A 9,912-nucleotide genomic window follows, 5' to 3' on the forward strand; every position below is an offset into this window, starting at 1 on the left:
TAAAGAGCCATTATGCATCCATTCAGCTCAGAAACTTCATGTTACATCACTCAGTCCTCACAGGAACCGCATGAGACACATGTTACAATCTGCATCTTGTAGGTGATGTGTTTGGCTGATCGGGCTACAATTACAAACTACCACAGAGTGGAGGACATAAACAACAGACATTGACTTTCTTACAGTTCTGGAGGCTGGAAGTCCAAGATAAGGAGCCAGTAGGGCTGGTGTTAGGTGAGACCTCTCTTCCTGGCTTATAGACAGCTGCCTTCCCACCTTGTCTTCAGATGAGAATGAATAAAAGTGTCTATTCCTCTTCTTTTAAGGACGTTAGTGCTATCAGGTTAAGGCCACACACTTATGGCCTCATTTAACTTAACCTCCATAAAGGCTCTATCTCTAAATACAGTCACATTCAGGGGTTAGAGCTTCAACATATGATTTTGGGGAGACACAAGTCAGCCTATAACAAATGAGAAAGTCAAGACCCATTCTCCACACTTTTCCACCCCACCATGAGCCCGGGAAGGCTAACATTTGGGACTGCATTGTCCCAGCTCCCTCTGGCTTACAGCTGGGTTCAGCCATTGGGAGGCACCAGCAGGTGATCAGAGGGTGGGAGGTTGGAGAATTTATCCCCCTGGCTCCTGCCCCACCACGCTATGGGTTTAATGGTAGTCACACCTCCTGTTTGGTGATCCCTCTCCTATAGCATCTCTTGCCCCATCCACTATGGCCATTTCCTCCCCCTTATCCCTCCAGACCCAAGGTGATAACAGCTTCCCATGCTGCTAATTCCAGCGTGCTTTACTATCCCCATGTGTATGTTATCCCAGTACACACATTTGCAAATAGTGACTTCATTAGACTCTCTTCAATTGTCTCTTTAATGTGCCATCTGTTTCCCACTGGATGTTAACACAATAAGTGGTACCCAGGAGACAGACTCTCAAAACATGATTCTGAAATGGCTCACATATTTGATGAAAGCACAGATAACCTCTTTTTCAGTCATAAGGTGACATCACAATTGTTCAAATTATCACTGGTAGTGGCAAGGGATGGAGCACGAGTCCAGGGACAGGAGTTGAGAGATAGCTATGGCATTTAGTTGTTAAGACAAAAATTTGGCATTTATTTGTTAAGGTAAGTGAGGTCATTATAAATATTGTGGGGGCAGCTAGCTATTTCTGACCATCCTACACAGAAAAGGGGACACTGAAACTTTGAAATCCAAACTCAAGTAATAGATGTAAAATCAAAATACCACTATGAAAGGAACCTCCAATCTCCTATAACCACAGAACAGATGTAGTTGAGGATCAAACCCAGGGACTGATTGGAAGGATTATGAAGTAGCAGCATGTATTAGTTGAAAAAGTCTGCCAAGTAAGGGCATTGGTGCAGAGAGAATGGTGTGGCAACATTGGGCCAGATACTAATGAGACTGAGAATTTTGAACCCCAAGCGCCCCTTAATCTTTTTCACTGGTAGCAGTAGCCACAAACACACACACACACACACACACACACACACACACACACACACACACACACACACAAATACGTTGCCCTCATCTAAAACCAGCCTTTGCACCACTTAAAAAAAAAAAATGAGATTCAACAACTATACCGAAAGCACTTGACTCACTAGAGATACAGAACCTCATCAACCATGCCATCCCTCGTTGGCTCTGGTCCTAAGAGTTAGAGTTAGTCCAGACAGAGCAGTATAAATCCTGCTCCTAGAGAGACATATTACATACCAAAGGAGTGATGGGATCTCACCAATGGTATCATCAGGAGTCCAGTTAGCATGCATGGAAGTAGTCATCACAGGTATTACACTATCGAAAATAAAATATATGATTTGATTTTCAATATGGATGTACTTACCTGGAATTCGGGGTTTAAATGTGTTAGTGTAAGCTTATGAAAGCGGCTGTATAGGCTTCTAGTTGGTTGACTGAAGCTTAGACTTAACAACAGCCTATAGTCTATAAGTATAAGTTGCCAAAATTTCTCTAGCATACTGTAGAACAGTGATTTTTAAATTTTAACATACATCAATATCCCATGGATATCTGGTTAAACAGTTTCCTGAAACTCAGACCTGGAAATTCTGATACAGTAGGTTGAGAGTGGCCTTGAATTTGCATTTTTAATGAACTCACGGTTGATGCCACGGCTACCAGCCCTGGGACCTGAGACTACACTTTGAGAAACACTACTATAAAGACTACTATAGGGGCGCCTGGGTGGCGCAGTCGGTTAAGCGTCCAACTTCAGCCAGGTCACGATCTCGCAGTCCGTGAGTTCAAGCCCCGCGTCGGGCTCTGGGCTGATGGCTCAGAGCCTGGAGCCTGTTTCCGATTCTGTGTCTCCCTCTCTCTCTGCCCCTCCCCCGTTCATGCTCTGTCTCTCTCTGTCCCAAAAATAAATAAATGTTGAAAAAAATTAATAAAAAAAAAGACTACTATAAACACTACTCTGAAGACTCAGGGGAAAAAGAACACTGGAGTATATCCATTTTGTGCAACTGCTGGACCACCCTTTAGCCATACTCACTGAGCGTGTATTGGTAACAGGATAACCAACATCCTTACAATTTCCATGGTGGCTGACCTCTGTAGGTTGAAGATGACAATTTCGAGATGCCAACATGGAATTGTGCTCCCTGGTCTCAATGGGAATAATGAGATCCCAGTGCACTAGAGGGCAAATTTTGATCCTTAACAATAAATAAATAGATAAAGATGGGAATGATTAATAAATCCCAAAGACAGAGTAGTACTCAGAGTATTTTGCCCCATGGGCAAATATGACTAACTAAATGGACCACCCAGTCCTTGGAAATGAGATAAATAAGTAGCCTAATGAAGTGCTGTTCCATAATATAAAAATAGAAAATTTCTTGGTCTGATAAGCAGACACTAGATTTAAGTTGTCATAGTGAAGATTCATGGCTTCTTATGTAGTTTCCAAACTAAAACCAGTAAACAGATTCAAAATCTTTGTTTGAGATGGAGACTGGGTCCCTCTAAAGAAGCATTTTGAAATATAGCCATAAGCATGGACTATGACTCTCCTTCCAAGTCTTCTTTGGAAATATCTATGACCATTTAGTATAGAAACAAAAATACCCAGCCCTTCTGATGGTTATTATACGGCCCCTGAAGTGTCACTAATCCTTGAAGAATCACAACATTGTTGTCATCCACTGTTAAGCATGAAGACTTATGGAGGTCAGGAGTCTGTCTCTCTGTGAGTCCAATGCATCTATAGACACATCCTATGGTTATTTTCCAAGAGCCAGAACATACAGTGAAGAGATTACTTATAACTAGAAGAATCTCCACATTGCTTTTCTGATCATGCAAATTATGGAAGGAAGGGTCAAGTGGAAACCTCTGGAATACTCCTTGCCAAAATAGTAAACACAAAGCAATATGCATTCCCACAGAACTGCAAAGATTAATGTCACTTCCAAAGACTTGAAACATGGAAGTGTGGTTGGGGAGCCTGGGTGGCTCAGTTGGTTAAGTGTCCAACTCTTGACTTCAGCTCAGGTCATGATCCCAGAGTTCGTGAGTTTGAGCCCCACATCGGGCTCTGTGCTGACAGTGTGGAGCCTGCTTGGGATTCTTTCTCCCTCTCTCTCTGCCCTCCCCTGGTAGATCTCTATCTCTCTCTCTCAAAATAAATTAAAAAATAAAGCTTAAAAAGTAAATAAAATAGAAAGATGGAAATGTGGTAATTTCTTCACATTTCTATTTAACCTGCCAAGATGGCCGATGTAACAGTATTCTGGGTCTTGGAGATGACTGTTAATTATCATAAATTTAATCAGGTGGTGATGTCAAGTGCAACTGAAGTTCCAAATATAGTATCTTTTCAAAAAATGTTAATCCCTATATAGCCAACATACAATGTTATATTAGTTTCATGAGTACAATATAGTGATTCAACAATTCTATATATCATCCAGGATTCATCATGACAAGTGCACTCTTTAATCCCCATCACCTGTTTCCCTTAACCCCGCCATCCATCTCCCCTCTGGTAACCATTAGTTTGTTTTCTGTAGTTAAGAGTCTGTTTCTTGGTTTGCATCTCCCTTTTTTCCCCTTTGCTTATTTGTTGTTTCTTAAATTCCACACACGAGTGAAATCATATGGTATTTGTCTTTCTCTGATTTATTTCTTTTTATTATACTGTCTAGCTCCACCAAATATGATATCTTTACTAGAGCAAACACCAAACACGCTGGTATCTGGTATGTTACAGTTACTGTAGGAAATGTTTCCTTTTCTATTCCCATCAATAAAGATCATCAAACAAAATTTGCCTTTCATGGTAGAGTGATTAGTCCATCTCTGACTTAACTCAGTACTATGACAACTTGACTGCTTGGGTGTAATAAACTCCAGAGCTGCACTGTCCAATATGGTAACTATTAGCCACTTGTGGTTGAGCACTTGAAATGTGCTATTCTGAATGGAGATGTGCTATAAGTATAAAATACACACTAGATTTCAAAGACTTAGTACAAAAAAATGTAAAATATCTCATTAATAATTTTGCATTCTGTATGTTGAAATGATATTTTGGATATGTTTGGTTAAATAAGGTTATAAAAATTGATTTTACCTGTCTCTTTTTACTTTTTTAATGTGGCTACTAGAAAAATTACAATAACATATGTGGTTCATAGTATATTTCTAGGGGTGCCTGGGTGGCTTAGTTGGTTGAACATCTGACTCTTGATTTGGGCTCAGGTCATGATCCCGGGGTCATGGGATCAAGCCCCATGTCAGGCTCCACGCTGAGTGTGAAGCTTGCTTGGGATTCTCTCTCTCCTCCTGCCCCTTTCCCTGGCTCACTCTCTCTCTCTCTCCCTCTCTGTCTCAAATAAAAAAAGAATTTTAAAAAACACAGTATATTTCTATTGGGCAGCACTAGGTCATTGAACCTGGTGAACAGAGAGGAACAAGTACCCAAGATGCCTTAGTAAGATATGTGGATGCCAGAGAATAAGAAATAAAACCTGCCAAAGTACAGTGGCTGCCATATTGGTCATTTCTACGAGTCTCAGAGGTTGACTAGGACTTGTCAGATATCCACTCTAGAATGAAAGACAAGTTACTGCACCTTCTACTACTCATCACAAAGAAGCACAACACTTGGTGGGCCTCTGAAATTTGGAGGCAACATATCATATTTGGGTATGTTGCTCATGAAAATGTTTAGGCGTATATTGTCTGTAGTTTTCCCTTATTATCTCTTTAACATCTTCAAAATCCCCATTTTTATTTATGATATTGATAATTTGGGACTACTCTTTTTTCTTGTTTCTTGGACAGTCTGGATAATGCTTTATCAATTTTTATTGATCTTTTTTAAAAATCAACTTCTTATTTTATCAATTTTCTCTATTCCTTTCTGGTTTCAATGTCACTGATTTCTGCTCTTTACAGTTGCCTTCTCTCTGTTTTGGGGGGAGTTTAATTAATCATCTCTTACTAATTTCTTAAAGTGGGAGCTTTGATTATGAATTTGAGACATTTCTTCTCTTCTAATATAAGTACTCAGTGCTATAAAATTCTCTGAAGTATTGCTTTAGCTGCATCACACAAATTTTCTTTTTTTAAAGATTTTATTTATCTATTTATTTATCTATTTATCTATTTATTTATTTATTTTAAAGTAATCTCCACACCCAACTTGGGGCTCAAACTGAGAACCCCAACATCAAGAGTTGCATGTTCTTCTGACTGAGCCAGCCGGGCACCCCTGCATCACACAAATTTTCTATGTTGTATTTTTATTTTAATTCAGTTAAAAAATATTTTTTATAGTTCTTTGAGAACTATTCTTTGATTCCTGAGTTATTTAGAGATGTATTATTTAATTTTCAAATACTTGAATATTTTCCATATACACTTCTGTTCCTGGTTCCTCACTGAAGTCCATTATGGTCACAGAATATACCTTATATGATTTTTAACTCATCTAACTTTGTTAGGGTTTGTTTTATGGCTTAGAACATGGTTCATATCTTGGTGAATCTTCCTTGTACGCTTGAGAAGAATGTGTATTCTGCTATTCTTGGGTGGAGTGTTCTATCAGTATCAGTTAGATTAAATTGATTTTAGGGTTGTGCGGGTCTCCTATAACTTCTCTTGATTCTCTGTCTGTGTCTTCTATCATTTACTGAAGGGGAAGACTTGATGTTTCTACGTATAACAGGATTTGTCTTTTCATATCACTTTTTGCTGCATGTGTTTTTGAATCTCTGTTTTGTAATAGGGGCACACACATCGAGAACACTTATGCCTTTTTGATGAATTTAACCTTTCATCATTATGTAATCTCTTTCTTTATCCCTGGTAATTTTCTTTTTTCTGAAGTCTACTTTGTCTAAAATTAAAAGTTACTTCAGCTTTCTTTTGCTTAACGTTTGCAAGGTATTTCTTTTCCCATCATTTTATGTCTAATCTACATTATTTTATTTAAAATAGGTTCCTTCTACGTGGCATGTAGTTATTTCTTTAAAATCCAATATAAAAATCTGTATATTCAATTACTGTATTTAGACCATTTATATCCAGGTTAATAATTGATATGGTTGTATTTAGATCTATCATTTTTTTTTATTCACTGTTTGTCCCTCTGTTTTTTTTTTCCTGTTACCCTTCCTTGACTTCATTTGAAATATTTGACTCTATTTTGGCATTCCATATTAATTTATTTCTTGTTTCTTCAGTTATATATCCTTGTATGATTTGTTGGTATTGTTTTGGTTTTATTTTTATTTTTGTTTTGGTGTGGTTGCTCTAGGGTTTACAATATATACATACCGAACTTTCACAGTTGACTCAAACTTAATATTTACCACCTCAAGCAAAATTAAGAAGACTTGCCACATTATAGATTTCTTGATACAACCCCTTTACGTTAGGATTGTTGTGAATTGTGATTTGTAACAAGAAATATATATTTGGTGGCACACAGTTCCTAAAACCCTTGGAATTTCCTAAGTGATAAAAACAATAAAGGTGAAGGGGTGACTTTTGTTGTTCATAACAAGCCCCTTCCAACTACACCTGAGTTCATGTTAATGAGATGGTTTTTGGAAAGCCCCTAGATAACTATGCATGTGGACTGGTTGCCAGGAGAATCATGTTGGTTTTAAGAAAGGGTTAAAATTTTCAGCCTAACCCTCCCACCCCTGTCCTCCAGGGGAGGGTACAGGGGCTGGAGGTTGAACCCACCAGCTATGGCCAATGATTTAATCAATTGTGCTATGTAATGAAGCTTGCATAAAAACCAAAAGGACAGAGTTTAGGAAGCTTCCCAGCTGGTGAACACGTGGACATGCCGAAAGGGAAGTACATCCAGAGAAAGCATGGAAGTTCCATGCTCCTACTCTCATTCCTTGCCCTATGCATCTCTTCAGTCTAGCTGTCCCTGATTACATCCTTTTACAATAAGTCAGTAATACAGTAAGTAAACTGTTTTCCTGAGTTCCATAAGCCACTCTAGCAAATTAATCAAACCTGAGGAGGAGGTTATGGGAACCACCAGTTTACATGTTTTGTGACTTTCCAGTGTTTGACTTGAGTCACTGTGACACAGCTATACTTCTACCCTTGGATTCTGTGACATGTCCCCATTGAGTATGCTTGTTACCTTCCTATGTTTTCTTAAGCCACTATCATTTGAGTCTTAGTGTCTTCTTTGCAATCTGACCAGAAAGTGTGAGATTATTCTCAAGAGTCCTCCAATGTTCCACCCCTTAACAGATATTATCCATTAACGAACTTGCTCTTTTGACATCCACATACAGCATTTGGTTGCATCTCTGTTAGGGGTATACATTGAAAAATTCCCAGTAAAATAAGTACAAAAATGAACTACACTTTTTCCTTATTCTAGTATCAATGTTGCCTGTGAGCCCCCTGTCAGCCTAAAGTGCATAGCTTTGTTTATCCCATTCTGGCAAGCTCAGGACAGTCTGACAATTCGTTAGTCAGATTTAGGACTTCTCACAATCAGTTGCCTTGTAGTTTAAAGCCCTTTCTCCTCTTCCGGGCCCCACCTGGCTTAGAAACATTATGTAAAACAAGAAGAAACAGGTGTGGCCTGCTTTCTATTCTTCCACTCTACTCTGGTCAATGTACCAGCTCCCAGGTAGTGCCTTCAGCAAGACCCAGAGGAGGGAGCAGTTTCTTCTTGGCTATAACTTCATTTTTCTTCAGTTGAGGTTGGCACTGTTTGGTCTCTCACTCAGACAGAGTCAGATGCTGTCTCTGTTGTGTAGCACACACCATGGTCTGTTGGTGCCCATCTGAGTATCTTGCTCATGCATATTTCTGGTGACTCCTTCACTACCTGGCAATGTCTTGAAGGGTGCAAACGAGCTAACTGACACTCACAGCTATATTCTTGGGTTTATCCAGGTCTCAGAGATTCCAGGAATCTCTGACATGGCAAATTTTAAATGCAAGGAAAAACAAGGAGGGGAGGAGCACCTTCCATTTGTTGGGAGAAACAGTGAGGACATAAGACCCCATTGGGGAGGACAGAAGGAAAGTCCTCACAAACTCCCCTTTCAACTCTCTTTCATCAATTCCATATCTCCTGATGGAAAAGCTTAGTGGGGCAAGGTAAGGGAATTTATTTTAACTAAACAGAAATAAAATAATTTTCTTTAGTCCTTGGTGCTGATTTTGCTCATCTATAACCCAGCACTTTCCACTTAGCCAGCAGGTGGAGGATAAGGAACGAGTCAGCAGCCTTTAATAAACATTGTGGTGGACATTCAGCATTAGGAGTCATGATTCATGTCTTTTTCTGTTTTCTGTCCTATGCTCCGAGGCCTTAGGAGCAGAGAACTTACAATTTAACACCTCATACTGATGCCAGCAGGCCATGTGCAGGGACCTAGAGGGAGAGGGGTCCTGCAGAACCAGCCAAGAAGATCCTTGGCTTTTCATAGGATGGAAATCAAATGTGAACCAGCAGGAAGTGAGAGCAGTGTTTATGGAAGATATAGAGAGCAGATACAGACAGAGTGTCTAAGAGACTCTGAAAGGAAAGGAATATGAGTCTCATCTTTGTTCCAGGTCTTGGGGATGATGGTCTGGTACACATGTCCCCTCAGGCATCCAGAAACCGGTTAGAACAAAGAAAAGGGCCCAGGTGTTATTACTTGGAGCCAGGGAGCCTTGGTGTCTGGATGTCTAGTGCCAACGGTCTGGAATATGCATACAATAGCTTTCTCCAGTCTTTCTCACCTGGTCCTTCCTTAGATATTATCTAAGGAAACCATTAACTCCTTGCCCCTTACAAGAAGGACATTATGAGGCATGTGTAAAGTGGGGTGAGGGTGCAGGTCCTAGCAAGAATAAAAGCAGAAAAAGGAGCAAAAACAGATTTTCATGGAGTCTTTCAGTGTCCCTGTCTCAATACTGACTTTTATTTACCTACTTCCTCCACATCTGTATCTCTTTCTGTATCCTATCTCTAAATTAATGGTGTAATTATCCACCCAATTTCACTCAATTCAGAACACTGGGATTAACCTGGGTGCCTCCCTCATCCTTATCAGCTATATTCAATCAGTCATTAAACCCTCTAAATTCCTCCTTAGTCATATATTTCTGTCATAAACCCCTTCTCTGTCCCTCTACTACCTTAATTCCAGCCTTCAACACCTTTTGCTTAAACAATTGCAATAAATTCCTAATTAGTTTCCAGTCAATGAAATCTCTCCCCCCCTACACTGAGCATATCTTCCCAATGATGTGACAAAGTAACTCTCCTTTTTGAAAACATTTGACATCTGTGGAAACAATCCAAGTCCCATACTGGAGAGAAGAAAATATGCAATCAGAAATTTATTTTCCTT

The sequence above is a fragment of the Felis catus genome, chromosome D2 (genome assembly GCF_018350175.1).
Source record: "Felis catus isolate Fca126 chromosome D2, F.catus_Fca126_mat1.0, whole genome shotgun sequence".
Taxonomy (NCBI): Eukaryota; Metazoa; Chordata; class Mammalia; order Carnivora; family Felidae; genus Felis; species Felis catus.